Here is a 13,112-nt window from a genome sequence, read left to right on the forward strand (position 1 = left end):
TGCAACGTCCAGCCCTTGGGAGACCTGGCATGCCCTGGGACAGAGGTGTCAGAAGTGAGTGCCATGATGTGTAACTTTGCAAACTGTAAAGTACACAATTTTACAGAGTAGATTTAGGACAATTTGCTATGCTGGCCTGCACAATGTGCAGGTAATAAAAAAAAACTCCGGACAACACTTTAGCATAATTTAATCTGCTTACCAGTTACTATGCTTGAAATAAAAGCTTCCACACCTTTATGCATCTAAAAAAAATTCACCTGTCTCATATTTTCTGCCTTTAATTCAGGACTAAAGTTTTGCGGTAATTCATGAAGCCACACAGGATCCCTCATGGGGCTGAGCCCTCTCCCTGTGCCCTGCCCACACAACTTCACCGTCTGCTGCCAAGAGCTCTGGGGTCACAGCTGCAAGAAACTCATCCTGCTTTGAGAACGGCTCAAAGCAGAGACCTCAGCCCGGGATCCCGAGGCAGCCGCTCTGCTCTCTTTCCACCAGGCAGAACAACAACCAGTCTGTACGGTGTCCAGGGCCTTGGCTTTGCTCCTGCCCTCCCTCCGCTCCTCCCCGGCACGACGAGGAGCCGCAGCGTCCCAGCGCCGCTGCCCCGCACCACCCGTGAGAGCTGCTGCTCCTGCGGCAGGGAGGGCTCCCCGGGTCAGCACAGACAGAGCAGCAAGATTTGCTTTAATGCACCTTTTTATTTTTGTCATCTCATGGCTTCCCATGTGACACCTGGTAGGCATTTAAACGTCCGCCCAACTCTTATGCGCTAAAATAATGTAGGGAATGTTCACTGGGCCCTACATAAAACTTTTGCAAAAATGTTCGTAGTATCTTAAAAGATCTAATATGTTAACAGTCCATACCCCTGCTGCTGTAAATCACAAGCTGAATTCACATTGCAAATACATTTACTATCCGTGCAAAGAATCAATGATATTCCTCCCCCTATTCTATAGTCTGTGGTAAAAATTTTAGATTGCTAGAAAAAAAATGTTAATTTCTGTAAACCGTTTAAGCCTCGAAGAAAAAAAGGATCGTGGTCTACTTCAAAACACAGGCACACTCTGTATATAACTTGGTAAAGGTTTTCCAACTAAATACACTTACAGGGTAAAAAAAACCCGAAGCACTCAACAGTACTCTAAGAAACATAAAAATAGTTATTTTTTTTTTGTTTGAAGATGAAGGTATCCTGAAATCAACCTTACTGAAAGAAAATTACATCTAATTATCAAAATAATAGACCTAGAATCTAAATTCAGTTCATCTTGAACATATGCTATCTAAGGCAGCATTTAAATAGGGATACACTAGAAGATGGGTAGATGCACTTTCTGAATTCTGCTTGAAATGGTGATACGAATTGATATAACCAAGGTCAGCCACAAGAGTCATTTTTAGAAGGGGAGACGGACAAGAGAGAAAAGACCACGAATGTGCAAAATAAGCACTCAGATGTCTTGCTTCTTTACAATGCAAGGGAGGCATGTCCAAGCCTTTTACTTAGTAAACCTCCCTCTTTGAGGAGTGCCAATGAAGACAACAAAGCTGCTCGAGGAAGATGGCAATGCCAGTCACACTAGTGCCATCAGGAACTAAGGGCGATGAGGCAGCTTTTGGCATCCCAGAGCACGCAGGTCACAGGGTTCTGGATCCAAAGAGCCGTGAAGTCTCTGCTGATTGCAGTAGGCCCTGGATCAGTTCCTTCCCTTGTACATCTTTAACTATCCCACTCGTAACGCTGTCATCGTGAGCTTAAAGATGTGACTGGGAAGGAGAGCAGAAACGTCTTTGAAGTCATGAAATACATCCAAGATCCTGGATACCTGCCATTTTAAAACACTGAACTGAACACACTCAGCCTTAGCAGTGGGTTAAGGGTCTGGAAGCACAGAACAAACAAACAGAGAAAAAAAACCCACCATGGCCACATCCTCCCTGCCTAACTCCTTCTGATTCTGATTTTGGGTGACCCGGAGCCATACTCCCATAACTGGGCAGTCAGGCAGACTGCATGCCCACAGCCACGCCAGAGCCTGCTCATTCCGCCGCTGTCCCCGAGACCCGCTGCAAACCAGCCCCAGGGGCTGGGGCTGGGGGCTGCACATGTCTGCCGAAGGGGAAACACCTGGGCTTAAGGACAGGGTGCTAGGGAGGTGGAGAAAGCAGAGGAGTTACCCCTGGGGGCAGGGTACCGCCAACAGGAGCACCACAGCCGTTTTCCCCAGAGCAGGGTTGATGTCGTGCCTGTTCTTTCCTAAAGCGAACTGACTGAAATACTAAAAAGTCTTTGCAATCCTATTGGTCCTGCCAAGGGAGCTTGACTGGCAGGACAATGCATCTTTGTTCTCAGTTAAAAACATTATTTGGGCACAGTGATTATTTAAAAGCCAAGAGGAATATGATTTTACGATTATAACCATAATTTGTCAATTCTAGCAAATGTTTTAAACTATCAATGTTTGGTAAAGAAAAAAGTGACAGGGAGTAATAACAAACACTACTATGACTACACAGAGCCTTCATCCAGCCAGTGCAATTTTACTTGTATTCTGAAATCACTGCAGCATAATCACAAACCAAATCATATTTGTAGTAAAAAATCACATAGGACATGCTGATACGGAGGGATTTCATTACCACATTGCAGTACTGGATACTGCAAGTCGTCTGCCTGCTACGTTCTCCTTTTCCTAAGAACAGAGCAATCGTGGCTATTCTAATACAGAAAAATGGGAAGCAGAACAAGAAAGAAATTGAGAGACTTTGTGTTAAATTAGATTTCTTTGTCTGCTCCTGTAGGTTTTATCACCCAGATGACAAAACATTATCATTAGCAGTTTATACCAAAAGTTAACATTTGCCCATCGTTTTCTATTTTCTCTAAACCACAAAGGTTGGAGCCTGTTAGGCACTCCCCTTATCTTACTCTGTTACTTTAGAATCTAAGAGTGCACTGTGCACATTAATCTTTCATGGCAGAGTTCACTGAAGTTCTGCCAAAATTCAATAATTATGCTCCATCCAATGCAGCAATTTATTTATCTCATTGTTGGAATCTAGAACATATAGAACAAAGTGCTTAGTTTATATGAATGAAATGCTTGCTAAAAAAAGCCCCCACAAGACAAAACAAAACAGTCCTGTTTCATGTCTAAAGTTTTAAAACATGCCGTAGAATCTATTGAAGAATAAAGCTTTTTTTACAAGACCTCATGTTTTCTTGATAAATGGAAAGTGTTCTACAGTATGTTTAGGTTTGTTTTTTTCATGTAAGTGAAAGTATTTTATAAATACATTTTGAACTTTTATTCAAATGTATAACAATATGTACTACTTACACTGCATTACTAAAACATGAAATATTAATGTCTAATGGTAATTAAAAATGCCAACTACAAAGCAAGAATTTGTATTTTGAGTGGAGAATAAATTGGTTTCTTGCACTGAAATGCATAACTGGGAGTTCAACGATTCTATGAAGTAAAATCTAAGATACAAAATTACAAAAATGTTAAGCTTTATTATTGCAGTGTTTCATGATATGTTTGCAAACAAAAAGAAAACATAAAGCCCTCCAAGTAGGAAGGTTAGAGACATGTTATTCCTGAGGGCTGTTGAAAATAAAAATGGCATAATGGAGAATACTTAATATCCTTCACCTTTTGTAGGCTCAGGAAAAGTAACTAGACAGTTATTTATTAACCTACATATAAAGAAGAAACATTAATCTACCAGTCTGGGATTTAAAAGCAGAATATATTATCTATAAATTTTAAACTTAATATTTAGGAATATGGAATGCTAATTTATCTGATGGAAACATGAGTCTTTGTATGTTCACACAGACAATACATTTCTTGATGAAGGAAAATGTTACTTTTGTGTCTGCAATCAAAAGCCAAATGTATAATGTTTTAAGATTTTAAGCAAAACTCCCTGTTACTTCATAAAGTAGATTTTACACTTCAGGCATGCTATCCGAACAAATTTGACTCTGGATTTAGAAACTGCTCACAAAGTTTTTGGAGCATAACTTGCTGTGATTTATAACACAAACCTTCACCAACCAAAACAGAAATGAAAACCTCTAGAATTAGTGCACTAGCATGTGTTGAGTATTTCACAGTAAAGCCTTCTAGATAAAACTAGGACTACCACAGCAAAACATTTTAAAGTTAGTTTTGCATTAACTAGACGTATATATGCATATTTTAAATTAACTGTACCTAATTCAGTAACTCAGGAGAAATTATTTCCATGCATAAGCAAATAAATTCCACGATTTGCAAAAATTCTACTATTCCATTTATTTTTGCACCCAGGATAGTAATTTTCTGGCAATGCTTTATATTAAAAGAGGATCTAACCGTGATGTGTTTTTCCCTGTTGTAAAACTTTTTTAAAAAACAAGAAAAATACAATTAAGTCCTATCCATTTTATTTTACTAATGTTCTCCATTTTTTTCAACATGTTAATCTTGTCTGCTTTCTTTCATTGCAAATGCAAAGTGTTGCAGTTAGACTCGTAGGAGAATTTCAAGTATTGTAGCTCAGTCTCCTGCAACATAACAATGAACAAACTCTCTCAGGCAAGTTATATTAAAGTACTGGTACTGAAGAGTCTATAAAGCTCGAGTTTTTTCCCCGTCTAGCTATGTCTTGCATTATGTAATAAAAGAAACACACACATCGCCACATACAAACACCTTACAGCAAATGTATGGTTTAACAGAAGAAAGACAATACCTGTAAAGCTCATTTTAACAGCAGGAACTACTGCGAAAGGGATCAAGGCTGGGGGGAAGGGCGCAGGGGAAGGTGCGAAAAGGCTGTTCCACATCGATATTGCTGCTGAAGTATGGTATTGCTTATAAGTAAACAACACATGCAGGAAGAAACCAGCAGCTCCTCAGCTATAGCCACAAGTGCTGTTATGTAAAATAAAAATACCTAACAAAAATGCTGCCTAGCACATTTTGTCTTTACATTGAACGCACACGGAAAAGCCACTGGGGTAGAGTATACAGAGCATGTAATAGGAGGTCCTTAATTTCCAATTGCTGGGTTGCTTTGTTAAATACAGATTAAATTCACAAAACGTTCAAGTGTACAATAATAATGTATTCACTTACAGTGCCAGACTTGTTTATATAATATCAGCGAGGAATAATCACCCATTTATTGCACTGATGATCTCCAGAAGTTTCAAAACTCTGAGCACACTTGAAACATGAACTTTCGCAGCTCCTTATTAATGTTTAGACTAACTCCCTTTCCCCGTTTTTAACAACAAAGGACAACCCAGCTCCTGCTCCTCGTCTCACAGATCAGACCCGTACCCAGTTTTCAAGGACTCAGGATAAATCCGAAGGCACATCTGAGATTTTCCTTACAAATTTCCTTCCAATGGATCTAGACATGTATTTTTTAAATAGCTATATCAAAAAGCTTCACTCACACAATTCGAACAAAGAAACTTCTCAAAAATGTTATTACTTACTGTTCACTGAGCATAATTTACTGAGATTAAAAATTTAGATTCATCTGCTTTACGTCCACAAGTGTTTTAAGCAACCCCTAATACTGTATCCTGCTTATATGTGACAATTAGGGCTGCTTTGGCATGTTGAAAAATATAAAGGTACCAACAATTCTCATTGTGCCTTAGCTTCTTGTAGCATGGTTTTTGGAGGTGCATAAGCTGTGGAAATTTAGAATGATAATAGCAACAATTTGGTACACAAGGAAAAAACAGACTCCGTCCCCCCCACCCCCCGCCAAATGCTTCAGATATACTGTATAAAGTCATTTTGACATGCCTACACAACTGGTTGTGGCAGCTTTCAGACATGATTCCTAATCACAAAAAAATGCTTCAGGTTCTTTTAGAGAAAGCTTGCCGTTGGGAAGTTGATTTTGGCCAAGTGCCAAAATCATGTGCAAAAGGGGCCCTCATTACCAATTCATGGCAGCCTTCAGCGCTGACAAAAAATGTGACCCAACAGGCTAAAGCAACAACTAAAATTAAAAAGTATGAGACAAAGACAACTTACTTAATATTCCTTCCATCGCCACATTAAACTTTTCCGTAATTAAACCCTTGTTAGTTCAAAGCAGTTTTCAACTACTTTTAAATGATTGCCCAGGCAGATCTGTAACAGTTGAAAGTTTTCCCTGTAAATTCTCCCCAGCCACTCCACTTTTTACAGCAATTTGGGTCCGACAGCAAAACTTTCTGCCTTGTGCCTCTGCAAGAAACCCCTCTCCAAAAAGAAGCGAGGCGCCCGCGCGTATTTCAACGAAAACTAAGCCGAGCTTTACAAGATTCTGCAAGCGTTAAAGGCAGAGGAGGAGTAAGGAGGGGGGAGGAGAGAAAGAGCTCGATACGCAGGAGCAGCTATTTCCTAAACTTTCTACAAAGCTTATCAAAATGGGCATGCAAACATTAAGCAATCACAATTAACAGCACTCGCTGCACCACTATCCCATAAAAGCAAATTTGATACATGGCCTTACCTAGATGTCGTCTGGCTTTTCTGTGGATCAAAAAGTTTCCTGCCTAAGCACAGAGATATTCTTTCACAAACCATAAAGGCCCCTTTTATTAATCCAGCACTGTAACAGCCTGCTTTCTACACCACGTTGAGCGCGGGATGCGTCAGCTTTCGAGTGAAAAAAACAGTCTTAATACACAATTAGTGGCAGATCGTATAATAGTGGATTTATCTTAAAGAGTGAAAAGGCATTTTTTAAAAAGCAAAGAGGGTGCGGTCAGATGTTAGGCTATCCCTGAGAAAAGGGGCCTAGGCTGCACTAGTACCTAAATACTAGCAGAAGCTTACTGGGAAGGGAGCCAATGGAATGACTTTGTTTGACCCAGCTGCCAATCTCTCCTGAAGCACTGCGCCAGACTAAACACTGACACTATTTTAACTCAAATCAGGCTACAGCAGCTGTTTGCTTTCCGGCTCTCAGCTACGCACCATGGCCGTGATGACTCTGCACACAGCACATATGATAGAGCTGGGGCACTTCTGCTAAAATACGTTCTGTGTTTCGACTGGTGGTATAGAAGTGGGGGCTGGGGGGGGATGCTGTTTTGAGGGTTTCTTTATTCCTTTTTTTTCTGCATTACTTTCTCCTCTCCTCTCCTCTCCTCTCCTCTCCTCTCCTCTCCTCTCCTCTCCTCTCCTCTCCTCTCCTCTCCTCTCCTCTCCTCTCCTCTCCTCTCCTCTCCTCTCCTCTCCTCTCCTCTCCTCTCCTCTCCTCTCCTCTCCTCTCCTCTCCTCTCCTCTCCTCTCCTTTCCCTCAACATTCCTGCTTCCATTTTCCTCAAAGTGAAATAAAAAATTATATTCGAGGCTGATAGGAAATTCAGCGTTGCCAGTCAGGTGAAAAGAGAAAAGTTACTGCTTGGGACTGACAAGAACCAGAACACCTTGCAAAGGTGGGCATGCGCATGCACGACTCCAAAATCCATCTCCAACCTGAAACTATTTATTTTCATCTTGCTAATTTCTCTACAATTGTTTCACATAAAAATAATCAACAGATTCTCCCTCTCACTCATTTTTAAATGAAAATATAAGATGAAAGTGTGTGCATGTATACATGTATGTAAGAAAGCAGGCATTACAGGTGTGCATACATGCATGCATTTACATGTGCATCCAGATTCTGATCTAAATTACACCAGTGCAAATGGCACTGCAAGCAGTGAAGTTATTACAGGTTAAAACTCAGGGTGGAATTTGGTAGCCAATTTACATAGGAAAGTATATGAGACTGAAAAAATTCATAAGTGTTGCTAGTTATAGGCATATGGCTTAGAGGTTGGCACGTGTTGTCCAATTCAAAAAAGTCGAAGAAGATTTGCAGCAGCAGAAACAAAGCACATATACACATGTTAAAATGCGGTGGAAGCTTCTGAATACTGGATATGCAACACAGTCCAACAAACCATCTACAGTTTTACAGCATTTGCACCTAAACTCAGCCACAGTACTTAAGCCAGAAGTTTCCTCTCACCCCACCATAGAGGGTTGCTGGCTGTTCCCAAAAACTGCATGTCATGATAATTTCCTTGTTCAGTAAAACCAAAGGAACAGAGAGGGAACTCTACCCTTTTTATTTAATATAAAAGTGTGTGACTTATCTTGATATTGAGTGAAGGACAAGGAGAAGGTCTGGCTCCTGGCATCTGAATGCCTTCAGTAAGCACTGCTGGGTATCTCAAATTCAATATTTATACTTAACAGAGATAATGGAGTAGAAAACCCCAAAAAGAAATGGAAAACAAAATAAGACAAAACAAAACAAAATCTCAACCATGAAAGCTGAGCCTGTTGCTCTTAGGCTGCTGTGCAGTGACTGATTTCCATGAGCTGTTCAACAGCCTGCTACCAGAAACCAGTGGAAGTCATTGATATTGCACAAACTCAAATCTCACTAACTACCTGCCCCTCTCAGTGGTCGTCAAGTATATTAACAGTTCAAGTAAAGATCCTGGAAAAGATCTTAAATAATCCACCATAAAATGAATAAGGATTAAAAATGAAAGGCGTAATGGCTCGCACAACAAATGCCCCATGTTCCTATCTAACATAAAACTGAAATGGAAGAGGAGACCTGCATTATGTCTGAAACACCAAGAAAGAATGTGCAATTACGTTTACACTAAGGGGGGAGGCACAAGAAAGGCAGCTACCTACAACTCCTGAGTTTGAACTCTTAAAATGGCAGAGAGGTGAGACAAGGCCAACTGTTTTTACGATCCCTCTCTTCTTCCTCTAAGGAGCACGAACACGCATTTATCATGAGGTGATTTTGCAGGCCCCCTAAAGAAAATGTGACTCCTCAGCAAGGAGAGTGTGTGCTCTGTGATTTCACACCTCATGTTGCACCAGAAAAGAAAAGCAATACTGCAGTGATAGGTCTAGAAAGGCACTAACGACACTGAACTTAGAATGGTTGGAAAAGAAAAATACGAAAAAAAAATATAGGCTGGAGTGAAGCTTTGCCAGCTCCTTGAGGCAGAAAATAGGTAATATGGCCAGATCAACAAAAAAATAATTTAGTAACAAAATTTGAGAATGACAGGAAGGGAACAATGTTCTCAGCGAAGCCAGCAAGGAACTTATCCAAGACAGGACAAGATCAGGATGTGGATAAAGCATAGTGCATAGGCACTTAAAACATCAATATAAAAAAGACTATACAGTTAAAGGTGGAACACAAATGCTTTTCATTCAAATAGAGTATAATTAGCAAAAAGCTCATTCAACCTTCTTCTTCTTGGAAAGCTAACAGAATTTATTCCTGTTTCAGTTTGTGAGGGTGGGTCCTCTTAGCATCATTTTGATTTGTAAGTTAAATACTCTTGTCATAATTGCTCCAGGGTGGCTGCAGGAGAGGGAGGTGGTATCTGGCATTTCTTTCACTTTTTAAACTTTTGGCAGCCTTGGGCAATGCATGAAGAAACATAGGGAAGCACTGGAATAGGTTACTAGTAAATCTTAGTTGCCAAATACAAATCTCTTTCCTTCTAGAAAATTGCTTAGAATTCTTATTATCTTATAAATGAAGCATTAGTACAGCTAAGCATATTTGCAGTTCCTGCTGTAGAAAATCTCCGGTTGCTCCTAAATGGGTTCTCTGTTTGGAATAACACATTCATTCTTTTCACCTTGATTTTGCGGTTAGAGAGCTGAGTGTGTATGTGATTACACTGTGTGCATCTATGCCATTTAAAGTCTATTCAAATCACTGGCTAATATTGATCAAATTTAAGATCAAAGGTTTCAGGTATATTTTTGAGAAACTAAGTAGCTTTGAGATCTCTGTCTTATATAAAAGTCCAATGAATAGAGGAGAGAAATTTTGTCAGCATCCCCATGAGTAAATATGGAAAATCTGTGGAAGAAAAAGACCTACTAGCTACTTCATGACTTCACAGTAAAAACTTCTATGAGACCCACACATTGGTTTAAACATCAAAGTGCAGTTAAACTCAAGAAATTGATCCATAGGAAAGTAGGCTTCTCTGCTCATGAACTACCTTTGTTTTGCTGGGGAGCTGGTAGAAAGCATATTGCACATATTGTCCAAAGGATTTTGTTTGTTTATTTTTCTTTTTAGTTTCAACTATTCAATTAGAGTGTCTTCTTTTCATCCTCATTCCTTCTATGTTTAGTACCGTAATTTTGGCCCACTACTTCAGGATCAAATGATTCCTCACTTCAAGCCAATTGTAAAGCTTCAATTGATTTCAAAGGAATCAGGATTTTATCTTTTTCATCCCCAAGCCATGAGCATATTGCTAGAGGGTCCCAGAAAATTACGCATCCAAAGGACTGTGCAGTTAGTGCTGTGAGGTGATTAATAACTTTCAGCTTCCACTTGTACATCAGCCACTTGTGGAAGAGACAATGGTCAAAATTATGACATGACCTTGCAAGTCTATATGCCACTCTTGGCATTAGAGACTCTGAGCTACTACAATGCTGTGCATTTGTTCACCTACTGAGCCTTCTACTATCTGAACTTTCAGTAACTATCATTTCTAGGCTGGAAGCTTTGCACCAGTAAGAATCTCTGGGGGAAAGAAGAAAAAACAAATTAAACACAAAACAAAACTTGCATTTCAGATACTTCAGGTGAGCAAGTTAGATTTCCAAAAACAAAACTGAGTTCAAACAACTTTATTTCTCTACCTACTCCATTAGTACATCGCACACGACTAATTTTATTAATATGTTTAATTTATAATATGCTTATTTTAAGCTGGAAGATAATGGTGAAAGACGAGGGAACAATAAAATTAAATTTTAAAAAACTAACCAAACTCTCCCCACCCCCAACCAGGAATACATGTTATACTTTCTATTAAAAAGTGAGAAACATAAATAAATTCAAGAGACAGTCACCTATTCATGGTAAAATGGAACCCAGATGCTAACAGCTGAGAAGAAACTTGCCTCAGAAACTTGATTGCATAAATACCTTTCATGAAGGATTTTCATAATCCTCTGAGTAAACGAGTGCCCACCACACCACTACCAACAGTAGTGCGTTAGATTTTTCTGTTCTATTTGGTTGGGAAGATCTGGTATTGCCATAGTCCATATACATCTTTTAAACAAAAGTATAGAACATGGCAGTGACTTCTGTAGCTATGGAATTACTTTAATTCAGACTCTAAAATTAGTCTTACACAATCTCATCTCCAGATGCTCCTTTATAGTCATAAATCCACTAAAATGTTTATATCATCCCATGCAAAGGGGTGAATGCCTGCTGAAGATTGTTGCTCCAAGGCAGCAATAACTTACTATGTCTTTTCTGTAGCAAGTGGCTGTGTCTTTTTGAAGTACAATCTATAGACATTTGCTCTTTCCATCACACCTCCCACATTCCCACAAGCCACAACATATTTATGCTTCAGGACAACTCCTGGAACAAATCAGTTTTAGTTTTGAATTAGAATACGGCATGACATGAGACAGATATAGTTGGGGTTTCTTCTGAGAATAAATTTGTGTGCTTTTGGAACAGAGACCAAGCAAACATGAAACTTGCATATACGCCTTACTTCCAAGCCAAGGAAATAGCTACCATATGTATGAAAAAGTCACTATCAAACATAGTTAGATTAGATATAACACACCTGGGCCCCCAAAGACCACCATCCAATCTTACTCATTCCATCTTTGGGACCAGTTATCATGTTATTATACTGAGTAGTGCTGAGATTCCATCAAGGAAGAGAATCCTTTCACGTTGCCAAACAAAAAGGCAGTTCTTGCCTCAAACTTCATCCTATTTTGTCAGTCAAACTCAGCTGTGGTACATAAGATCCTTTCCTTGAGCTCATACACAAGGTTAGCTCTCTCCTCTCACCACCATAATCTTTTTGTAGTTCTGACTACTGAAGAAGGGAGATCTATTCCAGTTTTTCCTCTGTGGGTAAATATCTTCTATGGATTTACTTTCTATTACTTTCTTTAACAAGAGGTTAAAGAAGATAAGGAAGGAAAAGGGGGAAAAAAAAAAAAAAGAAAGAAAAAAGAAAAAGAAAATAAAGAAGATTGCTGGTAACATACCCCTCCAAACATTAGGCAAGTATTAACAACTGCTTCATACTTAGCATTAAATGTAAAAATGAGATGGACAGTAAATAAATTCCATTTACAATATCACATACTACTGAGATGCATGTCTAGGAAGGAACGTGATACAACAGTTCAAGGTGACTAGAAATCAGGATTCTTGGTGTTTATTTCTGACCCTGCTCCAAGCTCAACAGGCAACCTTGGGTATATAACTTAACCTCCTCTATCCTAGATTTCAGCTGATATAAATTGACAAGGCTCAAAAGCCATGTGAAAGGACCTAGACAGTCAAGCTTTCGATCCTCTATATCTTAGTTTCCTTAAAAGTGCAGCAGATAGTATTCACATTAATTTTAAGTAATTAACAATATACTAATATAAACACTATTAATTCTTCCTAAACAGTTTGAGACCCACCTTTGCAGCAATGGTGGAAGAACCAAAGAAAGTATTTCATCATAAATTAAGGTAAACTGAGCTACAATTTCTGATTACCTTTAATGTTAATCTACAGTAGAAATAAATATTAAACAAGTCTCTGTTGAATACCAGAATAAATTTGTGGTTGGTTTAAGTGCTGTTTTTATGTAAAATGGAGAGACAGGGCATCAGATTCAGTTTTTCACTGCATGCTTCACAAAGATAGTCCTAAGCACTAATGTCTAGAGTTTTAAACTACCTGCTTCACTGCAAAGCTTAAATAACCAATCTCGCTGCTAGTGCATATATCTTTAAGTCAGTGCTGTGTTGACTCTTTAAATATTTTCGCTTTTTAATATAAACTTTTCAGACAAAAATTTCTCTTAGAGAACAAGGACCCTACACAACCAAAATGGAGAGAAGTTACCACTTTCTGTTTTTTCAGTCTCACCTGTTTAAGTACAGCTGACAGAGCACAGATGCGTGCATTACTCTTGTCTGGGGGATAGTCTGTTTACCAACCTTTTAACGACTTACAGTTGAAATCACCTCATTTAGAAATCATGATGGTAT

The 13,112-nt window shown here is 39.1% G+C and overlaps 1 protein-coding gene across 17 annotated transcripts in view; it reads right to left on the bottom strand.

Annotated features, from left to right (window-relative positions):
- The window catches only part of USP25 (ubiquitin specific peptidase 25), a 396,463-nt gene that overhangs the window by 32,704 nt on the left and 350,647 nt on the right, over positions 1–13,112 (bottom strand). The gene's annotated exons all lie outside the window — the stretch shown is intronic.

Source organism: Columba livia, chromosome 1, assembly GCF_036013475.1.
Source record: "Columba livia isolate bColLiv1 breed racing homer chromosome 1, bColLiv1.pat.W.v2, whole genome shotgun sequence".
NCBI lineage: Eukaryota > Metazoa > Chordata > Aves > Columbiformes > Columbidae > Columba > Columba livia.